Source organism: Pinus tabuliformis, chromosome 6 (genome assembly GCF_031772625.1).
Source record: "Pinus tabuliformis cultivar Carrire ecotype Pingquan chromosome 6, CPIR1, whole genome shotgun sequence".
Lineage (NCBI taxonomy): Eukaryota > Viridiplantae > Streptophyta > Pinopsida > Pinales > Pinaceae > Pinus > Pinus tabuliformis.
In genome coordinates, this window is record NC_142292.1 from 936,340,665 (window position 1) to 936,353,402 (window position 12,738).

Genomic DNA, 12,738 nt, shown 5'->3' on the forward strand with positions numbered 1-12,738 from the left:
CAAACATTGAAAAAAACAATAAAAAACAAAAAAACAAAAAATTATAAAATTAATAACAAGCAAAAAAATAAAAACATGATTTAAAAAAACAAATATAAAAACTATATTTAAAAAATTACTAATAAAATGTATAAAAAAAAAATAAAAATTAAAAAAAAATTGTAAAAATTAGAAAAAATATAAAAAAGATTTGAAAAATATGAAAAGTAAATAAAAAATTGGGAAATTATTTAAAAAAAAAATAATTCAAGAAAAGAAAATCAAAAACAATTATTTTTAAGTTTAAAAAATAAAAAAACCTGATAATTAAAAAACAATTAAAAATAAATAAATTTTGAAAATGGAAATAAAAAATTAAAATTAAAGTTAAAAAATAATAAAAATTCAAAAAGATAAATTAAAATATAAAATATTAAAAAATAACAAAAATTGAAATAAAAATTTAAATTTAAAATTTATAAAATTAAAATAAATAAATTTAAACCATTTAAAGCAAAAATAAAATAAAATTAAAAATAAATCTAAAACCATTTAAAAAAAATTAAAAAATTTCAAAAAAATTTGGCCCCTGGGTAGGCCTAGGTTGATTCGTGGAATCAACCTAGGCCAATTCGTGGAAACGACCTAGGCGACCCTCAATTGTGGCTAATGCACAGTGACCGCCCCGGCCAGGCCCGAAAGCCTGGCCTTGGTTGCCCAGGGCTGCAGGGCATTGGGCCTAGCCGAGGTAGCGTTGCACAATAGTCGCCTCGGCTAGGCCCGAGGCCCCATGGCCTTGCGAGGCAATAATTGCCCAGGGCCACAGGGCCTCAAGGCTGGCAGGGGTAGTGCTGCATAGTGGCTGCCCTGGCCAAGCCTGAGGCCCCATGTCCCAAGGAAGTCATGGCCGCCTAGGGTCGCTAGCCTCGGGCCTGACCAGGCCTGAGGCCCCGCAGCCATGGCTGAGGGTGGCCTAGGTCGACTCCGAGAATCGACCTAAGCCACCAGGGTGTAAAATTTTTTCGATTTTTTTTTTTTAAATTGTTTTAAATATTGTATTTTTTTTAATTTTTTTTATTATTTTTTAAAATCTTTTAATTTAATTGTTTTGTTTTTTGATTTTAAATTTAATTTAATTTTTACTTTTATTATCTATATATATATATATATATATATATATATATATATATATATATATATATATATAACTGTTTTAATATTTTTTTTTAATTGAATTATGGTTTTTTTACAATTTCCCCATTTTTATTTTATTTTTTCATATTTAAAAAGAAATTGTGTTCTTATTTTTTTTCTCAAATTTTTAATTTTTACACGTTAATTTGGTTCTTTTTACATTTTTTATATGTTTTATATATATATATATATATATATATTTTGTCTTGTTTTCAATTTTTTTAATGTTTTATTAATTGTTATTTTATGATATTTATTACTTTGTTTTTATTTTTTGTTTAAATTTTTTATTTTTTTCTATTTTTACTGTTTTATTTATTTATATAATTTTTTATATTTGATTTCTTTTGTCATAATTTTTATTTTAAATTTATGGTTTATTATTGACATTAAAATAAACAACATTTAAAAAAAATTATCCATACTTGATACATTAAAAAATTTAAAGTGTCAAAAATATGCCCTCTAAACAAAAATGGTTGATGTTACAGCAACACTTTTTAAAATCAATATGAAAATCATTAACATTTAAAAAAAATATTCATACTTGATAGAAAAAAAAATAGAGTGTCAAAAATAAGCCCTCTAAAAAAATCCGTTGATGTTGCATCAACACTTTTCATAATCAGCATGAAAATCATCGACATTTAAAAAAGATGTTACATAAGAAAATTTAGAGTGTTAAAAATATACTAAAAAAAAAAAGGTGTATTTTGAATAACCACTTCTTAAAATCAGGTTTTTTTTGCTACCTCAAAAAAACGAGTCATCAGTAATTTTCTCGTTTGATAGGTAACTATGTTACGATTTCAATGCTTTCAAAGTGGAAAAAATGGAGGAATAAGCTTGCAAGGCCATTTTAACTCATGCATCATAATTTGGAGAATTAGGGTATGAAAACTTTTTAAGGAATATTAAGGTATTAAATGAAGTTTTTGGGGACCAAAATCTCTTCCTTGTGTGAGATATACTATCACTATTCTACACTCAAATACCATTCCAATAGAGTAAGGGAGTCATCAACCATGGTTCTTATGAAAAAGTTATACCTCTTGAAAATTAAACTTCCCATTTTTCCACCATGGTTCGAAACTTGAAAGGATGCCATGTTATCTCCATTACTTATGAAAAATGGGCTAGACACATGTGGAGTATGAATAATACTCTAGAAGGGTCAAATTAGTAACTCTATTTGAGAGTTAAATGTGTCAAACCTAACCCCTAGTTGACTATCAATTTATGTTAAATTTAGATCACTAGGAAAAGGGATTCCATTCTGTTCAATTGTATCTCTTTCCAATGTATAGCATAGTAGTTTTGAGTAGGAATGAGGTAGCATACTAGAGTGAGTTAGTGTTCTCAAGAAGCATAACATGCCAAAAGTCTCAAGTAACTCCATAGAAAGTTCCTTCTCCCTTGTACTTGCATTTTTCCATTCCATAGAGAAAACAGAGTAGAGTGGCCACACCTTCCAGCTATGTTTTCTCTCATAATGGTTTCCAAGAGAAAATATTTGTGCTTATTGTGGATATTGTGTGATTGTATTTGTTTTTCTCTATTTTCTTCTTTTTATCTATTTCATGCATAAGAAAAAAATAAATATTACAAAATATGCAATTTAAATGAATTTAACCTTCATAGCATAGATTTTAGTTTTTTTTTTTTTTGTAACCCAAAGGAACCTAGTAACCTGCCTGGCATGTGAGTACTAGTAAACCTTTGGGGGGATACAATATATCCTCCTTCCCATAGCCTAGTTCACAACAGGGAGATTTGAACATGGTTCTCTCAAGTTTCAACAATTTCATATATCTCATATTACCGATTGAGTTTCCTCCCCTAGGACATAGATTTTAGTTTATTTTATTAAATATGTTGTGATTAATTGCAATGGAATATCCATGGAAGATTACAAATCATATTGATATTAGACCAAGTTTCTTTGCAGAACCTTATGGGAATTTATAGAGGACCTAGGAAGTGGTTTAAGTAGAAGGTCACAGAACCTTAGACACGGGAAATGTGTTTGTTCATAATAACCTTGATATGGGAGAAGAGAATCCATGAGGCTAGAAGCATAGGTTGTTGACACCAATGAGAATGTGACCTCCTTATGGTGGCTTTAGAAAATAAGCTTGGAATCAAAGAAGATGGAGGTTCCAATTAAGAGCTTATATCATAGGGAAAATTGAGGGACTATGAAGACCCATAAAAGGACTCAAGGAAAGAATGCAAGGAATAACAACTAAGTTCAAGTATCATTACCCATTCATAACCTTTATTCAATATGGACACAAATTTTGACAAAAGTTATACCATGGTGAGATCAATGCATTAAAACTAGATCATTGGTTATAACAATTAGAAGTATATTTTAACTTTCATTACATAGATGATCAGTAGAAAATAATATTTTTATATTAAAGTTAGAGGACCATGCCCTAACAATGTGGAAAAGCCATAGGCAGACAATAAGGTTGGAGGGTGATCCCCCAATAACTAAGTGGGAAGACTTAAAAACCCTCATAAACTACCAGTTATACCCTCTAATCTCATAATAATGGAACTAGTCAACAAAATTAGAACAAAGGTTCATGATAATCCTATCCCATGACCTTTAGGATGGGTAAATAAGGATACAAAATCTAAGGAAAAAAATGTAGAATACATTTTCTATCAGTGTTGATTATATTAATGAAGTGGAATTGGATGTAGTACCACTTGATGTATGTGGATTCATGTTTGATGCTCCCTACCTGTATATGCAAGATGCAATATTCATGTAGAGAGCTAATGAGTATTACCTCATCAAGGAAGCAAAATAATTCATCATCAATGAACACAAAGGAAAGTCCAATATTGCATTGTTAAGTCCTAACCAAGCTAAGAAATTGATTAGTTCTAGAAATAAATGTGTTCTACTATTCTTAAGTGAAAATTAGTCTAGTGAGGTGGGGAGGTGAGAATGGGAGGGGTCATGTTTAGCCCTGAGCAAAAAAATGGTGTTTCAGTATGTGTTTGGGTCTCAAAAAAGCCATAAACAACCATGTGGAGTTCCATTCTCTCTGGAAAGGACCGAAGCTTCCTTCAATGATCGAGGAATCAAGAAGCTCATTGTCTTCGGGGAGTCCCTATTAGTTATTCATAAATTAACTAAGGGGAAGATAATTGTCAATTCTCTATCCCCTCCTTTGATTCAAAGGATCTAGACTTCATTGACAAATTTTGAACAAGTGAAATTTTATCACATTTATAGAGATCTAAATTCTTATGTTGACAATTTAGCAAAAAGAGGGGATAATTGAAGTTAATGCAAAATTAATCCCCTCTACAATTGCATAAGTGATATCAAATGATTATGTTATAAGGGTCATTGGGTAGCAATCTATCATATTCATCCCTCGGGTTTTGATTACGTTTGGATCCTAGGAAGGCTCCCATTTGTAATGTTGGGCCCATTTCAAGACTCTTTTTGTTTGACTCTTCACAAGTGGCATTTTCAAGTGAATAGGTGGCTCTCTCATTTGGTAATGCTCACTCTCTACTATCATATCTATTTAATTCTCCCTGGTTATGATTTATTTCATTCCATCTCAGTTGTAGTGTCTCCCTTGGATTGTATGAGGATGGATTCAATTTCTTTGTCTTGTGTAAGTTTTAAGTCATTTCTCCCTTGTCCAGATGATATTTTCATTGCAATGTAGGATCAAAGGATTTAGAAGGGCTTGTGCTATAGCTTGAGGCTCAATTATATATGGTTTCTTAAAGGTAATTGGCATAACCAATTAATTTTCTAGGTCTTTACATTTAGTGACTATAATTCCATCTTTGCCAATGGTGACACTCTAGTTATCCCTTCTGCCAATCTTCTCAACGCAGGTTGGTAGTTCTTTTTTCCTCTCACTCCATGCTATATGGAAGGAATGGCTAAAACAATGGATATTTGCAATGCTATCACTGCCTTAGAGCTTATTTATAAGCTCTTAGACTCCATGCATGTCCTAGTTTTCATAATCAATAATCTGGAGAATTTGATACATCAACACTCTTCTTTTCAATCATTTGTAAAAGATAAGCTCCTAGATCATCATGCAAATATGGATTTTTTGTTGATAGGCTTAGTGAGGAAGTCAGGAAACTCAATCTATGGGTGGTGGTTTTGGAAATTTCAAATGATCATGCAAGAAGAGTTATTGAGGAGGGTAAGTGTTGTTGGGGCTCATGCTAGGTGCAAAAGGAATCATCGTGCAAGAGGAATGGAGGAAATTGGCCTTGGTCTATGATGATTCTCCCTCTTGGTTGCAAGGGTATTTCTTATGGTCTATAGTATGCTCTCCCTTTGTAAGGTTTTGTAATGTTAGCGTGTAATTTTGTTTTCTATTGGGATTTTTGTGTTGAATTTATGGAGAACATCTCTTCTACCTAAAGAGAATTATCAATCATGGAAAATAAACTCTCTATTTACTCCTTTGAAGACCTTTATTTTGTTCATGATTCAAGATGTAAGGGCTCAGACTTAATATGTAAGTGTATTGGCCCAAAATCTATACTTTTATTGATCTGAATTTAAACAAGAACGCAACAAATTATAGATATAAACATAAATATAGAGATTCAGTAGAAACAACACTTCATTTCATTAATATCAGATACTAAAATATGCTTACGAACATAATGGAAATAAGACTAGCTCGGGTGATGGTAGCTTATCTTTGAGAAGAGATGTGGTAGCTACATGAATTGTGTTACAATGAGGTGTGAGGGATTATTTATTATTGAGAAACAATGGAAAAACCCAAATATCTAAAAACCTAACCCTAGGAGGTGAAACACCAAACTATGGGCCCCACTGGGGTAAATAGGTACATCAACTTCCCGGGGTCGTAACTTTGGCATACGATGTTCGTTTGATTCACATGATACCTCGCTAGAAAGATCTATATGAGGACTACAACTGCTAACAACAAATATCAAGTTAAAAACTTATAATCCCCATTGGTGGTTTTCCAAAAAAAACATCATTTAAGGCCTCAAAACGGCTCCAGAAGTTTAGGACTCGAAAAACTACCCAAAATAGTAAATTGTGCTACAATTAAGGATATTGAAAAACTGAAAGAAACAATGGTGGGGGTCCAAGTGGAATAGGTGGGTTCCCACCAATATACACCTGGATCATTTCATCCCCCTTAAGAAGTAATGGTCCCCATTTTGAGTTCCTCCATGAGATGAGAAAACTTTTGCTCAACTTGGTTCCTGTGAGCCACTTGCCCTGGTGAAGGAGTTGGCCTACTTTGACAACATGATATAGTTGGATCCTTTATTTTCGAGTGTTCTTGAACTATGTTTCCATGATCCGATCAATTGTGGCTTGTTCCATGTAATCTATATTTAACTCTGTAGGTGTGAGTTGTTCTGCAATGTCTGGTGTGTCTAGCAATAGTGGGAAGTATGGTCGAAGGTGATCCACATTGAACACTGGGTGCATGCCAAGGAATGGGGGAATGCTGAGCTCAAATTCATTGTCTCCCACAACCTTTTTAATGGTGTAAGGACCATATCAGAGTGGTCTGAGTTCCGATAGACTCCGGAAAGGATTTCCTTATGTAAATGCAACCAGACTTTATCGCCCACCTAAAACTTGTGTGGCACCCGATGTTGATCATGTCGCTGCTTGTACTTAGCATTTGATTTCTCCAAAATGTCATGGACTTCCTAGTTGATGTGTTAGATGTATTCAATAAATCTAGTTGCTTTATCAGCCTTAGACAATACATGCGTGGATTCAGTCTACGTAGCCGCATGAAGCATGGTAGCATCAATCAGACACAATGGTTGAAATCTGAGACCTACTTGAAAGGGATTGTGGCCAATTGAGCTTTGGAGAGCTCTATTATAACTGTATTTCACATATGGAAGACTCTCATCCTAGGTTTGAGGATGCTTAGAGTTGTACATGCAGAGTATGTGCATTATCATCCTATTGACAACCTTCATCTGACCATCAGTTTGAGAATGGAAGGCAGTCGATTTTGTGAGCTTGTTGTCCAATCGTCTCCAGAGGCTTGACTAGAATGTGCTAAGGAACCTACTATCTCAATCTGATATAATGGTCTGCAGGATCCCAAAATGTACCCATACTCGTTCAAAGAAGTGTTTGGAAGTGTCCTCTGCTATGGTACTCTTCTTGCAGGCCACCAATATAGCCATCTTAGAAAATTTGTCCACGACCACAAATACATAGTTTTTACCATTCTTGGTAGAAGGGAGGCCTGACATATAGTCCATGGATATGGATTCCCATGGATGGATGGGAGTAGGTAGAGGAGTGTACAGACCTTGCTTCTTGATGGTTGGCTTGGCAATAGTGTAGGATCTAATATATTTCCCAACATCTAGTCAGAGTTTGGGCCAATAAAAGTACTTTTGTAATATAGCCAAAGTTTTCTCCACACCAAAGTTTCATGCTACCCGAATGTAGTGTGCCTCCCAATTCAGCTTGGCACACTCTCTTGATGGAACACAAATGTGGACCAAGTAGCATAATAATGTGTCCTGGGGGTGGAAATCATGAACTTGCTTTCCATCTACTAGCATCTGGTATGTGGAGGTGAACTCTGGATCATTCTTGTATAGTTGCAACCATCAAGAGGTCTCGTGACCACAAGAGTTGAGAACAGTAGTTAGTGCTATAATTGGGGGCCGGCTGAGGCAGTTTGCAACATGATTGGTGCTGCCCCTTTTGTATTTAATGTTCAAGTGGAATTGTTGCAGATATGTAGACCATTTTTTATGGTGATCATTCTACAACTTCCCCTGTGTCTGTATAAACTAAAGAGGTCGGTGATCAGTGTGGATGACTATCTCCTTCCCCAGAATGTAGTGCTTCCACTGTCAACAAGCTTGCACAATGGAATACATCTCTTTACCATGGGTGGGGTACTTCTGAATTTTATTGGAAAGTGTCTCACTATGATAGGCCACTAGATGCCTGTGTTGGGTGAGAACTTCACCAATAGCATAGTCTGAGGTGTCTATCTCAATTTTAAATGGTTGTTTCAGGTCTGGCAATGTGAGTACTGGTGCAGAGCAGAGGTGGTGCTTCAACTTATTGAACACCTTTTGTTGGGACTCGGACTAGGAGAACTTTGCTTTTGCCCCACCCTTAGTAATTATACTCAATGGCCAAGTGATATGGAAGAATCCCAATACGAATCTCCGATAAAAATTTGCAACACCCAAAAAGCTATGAAGCTCCATTAGAGTGGTTAGGGCTGGCCAATCCCAAATGACTTGGATCTTGGTCAGGTCCACATGCACGCCATGCTAACCTATGATGTAACCCAAGTATTAGACTTGGTTCATGCCAAAGGTGAATTTCTCCAAGTTGGCACACAGTTTTTGTTTCTGAAGGGTTTGAAGGATCTGATGAATGTGGTGCAAGTGTTATTCCCAAATCTTACTGAAGATGAAGATGTCGTCTAGATAAACCACCACGAACAAGTTGGTGAAGGGCCACAAGATGTCAGCCATTAGCCTCATAAAAGTGGCAGGGTAATTTGTTAGCCTGAAGGGCATAAACAACCATTCAAAAATTCCTTCCTTGGATTTAAAGGCGGTCTTATAGAAATATGTGGGCTCAATTGGAACCTAGTGATAACCAAAATTTAGATCAATCTTGCTGAAATAGTTGGCCCCCTTGAGTTGGCCCATCAGGTCATCAATCTGTGGGATTGTGTACCTGTTCTTGAGAGTGATTTTGCTTAGTTCCCTATAATCGATGAAGAGCCTCCAAGTCCCATACTTCTTCTATACAAGTACAGTCGGGCTCCCACAAGGTGAGGAACCTGATCGGATGTGCCTTTTTGCAGCAACTCCTGGATTTGTCGCTTGATCTCTTTGTTTTATAGAATGGAGCGACGATATATCGACATGTTGGGTAGTTGTGCTTTGTGATTCAGATAGATTGGATGCTTGACATAACAATGCAAGGGTACCCTGTGGGTGAGGAGAAGATGTTCTTGTATTCTTCCACGACCGCATCCACCTGTTTTTATTTCTTGGAGGAACCCCTACTAGGGCCCATGTATGTGGCTACGACCTTCCCCTTACTTTGAGAGCGAATCAGAAAGAAAACAAATTTCCTAGTCTGGAAGATGACCTTATTGGATTTCTTAGCAGAGATCAAAGAGATGGTGGTAGGTGGGGCAACCTCCGGTATCCTATATAACACAGTACCTAAAGAAATAATAACAGAGCGGGGTCTAGACTCATACACAACATGTTGCTTCCATAAGTATGGTTGACCTAATAATACATCGTTGACCTAATAATACATCACACACTTCAAGAGGAGTAACATCACATAGTACCTCATCCATGAAGGACTTGATGCTGTAGGGAAGGCGACACTGCTGGCTGATGCAGAGATCACGTCCTTGGTGAAGCCACCTGATGGTGTACGGTTGAGGATGTGTTGTATTTGGTAGGCTTAGACACTTCACAAACTCTGCTGAAATGAGGTTATTTTGGCTCCCACTGTCAACAATGAACTGCATCGGGGAACCCTTCACCCACATCTGTGAGTGGAATAGTCAAGTGGCTACCAATATCCACCTGGATCATTTATTAATATAAATATATCTATTTGTTCCATTCAAAAAAATTAGTCTCGTGAGGATCCCATAAGGAAAAAGATATCCTTAAAGGGGTATAAAAAAGAATAAAATTACAAATTAGAAAGGTTTTTACATGTATACATGTTCTAGGAGCTTAAAGGGATACCACCCAAGAGGGAAGTGGAGCATAAGATCCAATTATTGCGAAAATCTATATTTCTAAATATTGGGCTATAGATAGTATGTTTTGGAAGCAAGTGAAGTGAAGCATCAGTTGTAGTAGCTACTAGAGCATCGTGTCATTTGACCAAGGACCTCATCTTGTGGGTCACCCATCATAATTTTGCCAAAGAAGGATTGGACCTTGTGATTTTACATTGATTATAGAGAGTTAAAGAAGATTACACTCAGGAACATGTACCCCCTTCCTAGGATTAAAATCAAGGTATTTCTAGGATTGTGTAAAAGAAGAATACATATAGAATAGTATCTTCAAAACTAGACAAGGTTTGAATGAGGGCTTACTAATTCATTTGTTCTATGAAACACATTAGATATATTCATGAGACTAACAATCAGATGTATTTCATATCTAGATTCATTTTTTATTGTTTAATTAGATGATATACTAGTTATAGTGCTACCTGGGATGAGGACATCTCACACTTGACACAAGTGCTAAATAATTTGAAGAAGCACCGACTATTGGTGCTAACCTTGAAAAAATAGGGTGCTACTAGTAGAAGCACTTTTAATTTTAAGGGTGGATTTTAAAGGTTTGTTGGAATGGCACTAGATGTTGAGACCATGATTTCAAGTTGTAACTTTGGCCCCCCAAAAAATGTGGGTGATGTTATGAGCACCAATTTTGTTCTCAATTGTTGATTTTCAAGTTTTTATTTGTATTTTTACAAGGACTTAAATCCATGGTGGAAAATTGTAATAATTCTAAACTCAAAAGAAAAAGTGTGCTACCAGTGGCACCATTTTTTCATTTAAGAGTTGATATTGATGTTTTTCATGCACAAATATGGGTTTTGATAGCTAGAGTTCTCTTTTTGAAGTCATAGTTCTTGTTACATAGTAACTATGTTGTTTTTCTACTCGTTAACTTCTTTTCTAATAGTTGACAAGGGAAATCTAGAATTTGATAAATACCATTTTTTAAAACTAGGTAAAATACTGAGAGATTAAAAACCATAAACAAATAAAGAGGGGAATTGATGTAACTTTAGTAGATATTCAGAATGTTTCATTGTATATGCCATTTTTGCCTTGAAATGATACACATGTAAATAGATGTAGATATAACCAAAAGAGTTCCATCAAGAATGTTGAGAGAATATTTCACCATTAAGGGGATTTCAAATTAGTTCCTATCATAAGTTATTTTTATTTAATGAATTATTTTTATTAGATTAAATTAATCTAACATTTTCCGCAAATTCTAATTGTTTGAAAAAATTATTTCCTCAATATGTCCTTATATAAATCTATCAAAAGATGTATAAAAATTTTAAAGCATTTAAACTAGGGCCCAAAAATTTCTTAAATTACTTGAAAATAATAAAAAAATCACATTTTTTTAGAAATATATATAATTGCCAAAAAATCAATTGCATAATGAACAATTAACAAGAAAATATTTATAAAAAATGATAAATTTGGAAAAGAAAAACTATTTTAAAATAGCTCGTGACCAAAACATCATTATTCTTTTCCATTTTGAAGGGAATCTTAAGATAATATTAACATCAATCTCAAAAATTCCCCACTATAGTCATAACAATCTTATAGATGTGGGGGCAACTAGGACTCCAAGACAGGATACATGGAGGATCTAGAAAATTATTGAAAACCACCTTTTCCATGCACCATATGAAACATAACTGAATTAGCTAATGGTTAGAGAGGTGGTAATGAAAACCATGCATGTTGGTCGACTACCATACATATCAAATTAAAACAAATTTTGTTGAGAGAGAAGGGATCTATCTAGTTTTTGTCAAATTCTATTAACATCTTTATGAAAGTTGGTCCAAGTAAACCAAGGCTTTGCAAAATCATGCTTATATTTTTTATTCTGATCATGCAACCCATGGTATTCCTTAAGGGTCTTCCACTTCCTTTTCACTAGAGGGAAAGAAAACTTACAACACACCCTCTTTGTTTTGAGAAAATTATACCAATTCAAAGAGAAGAACGCTACAAGGAAGTAGATTTATTTCTTCCAAACATTTCAAGTCATTAGTTGGGTTCATAATTAGGATATAAGTGTTGATTAAGAGTAGATAACTTAATTTAATTTATATTAAATTTATACCTAAGTGTGGAGAGTGGATGTCTTGAAAGATTATATCAAGAATGAAATTCTACCAAGTTAAAGTCCGCACATAAAATCCATGGTGCAACAACAATTTCACTAGCTATCCCATGTAATAATGTTTCCGTTTTCTCCAAATTTATTAGAGGCATAGATATTAACTAACATATGGATATGGAAATCTAGGCTTATCAGACACTAAACAAATCTCTACATGAGGTCAACAACCTAGTCAACAATTACACTAGTAAATGTAGGAGAGAGTAGATTAGCCATCCCTCTTTTTCCATAAAAATGATTTGAAAAAATATATAGCTCTTGGAAAAATAATAAATAAGGTTGTGCATAGTGTAAAGCTTTTGATTTGAATTCTTGCAAACATATCATATCTATCCCATTAAGGGAAATCAAAATTTGGTGGACAATATATTTTCTCCTAGAGTTGTTTAATCCCTAGACATTCCATGTGGGCACTAGCATCCTAAACCTAGTATACCATTCATATTCACCTAATTAAACAACACCAAAAGTATTGATGCCATTAAAGTAGTCAACAAGAATTGTTTTTTTTCAATCTTTAGGTTGTTTGCATGAATCAAAGTATCTTCATATGACGATGACATAGGA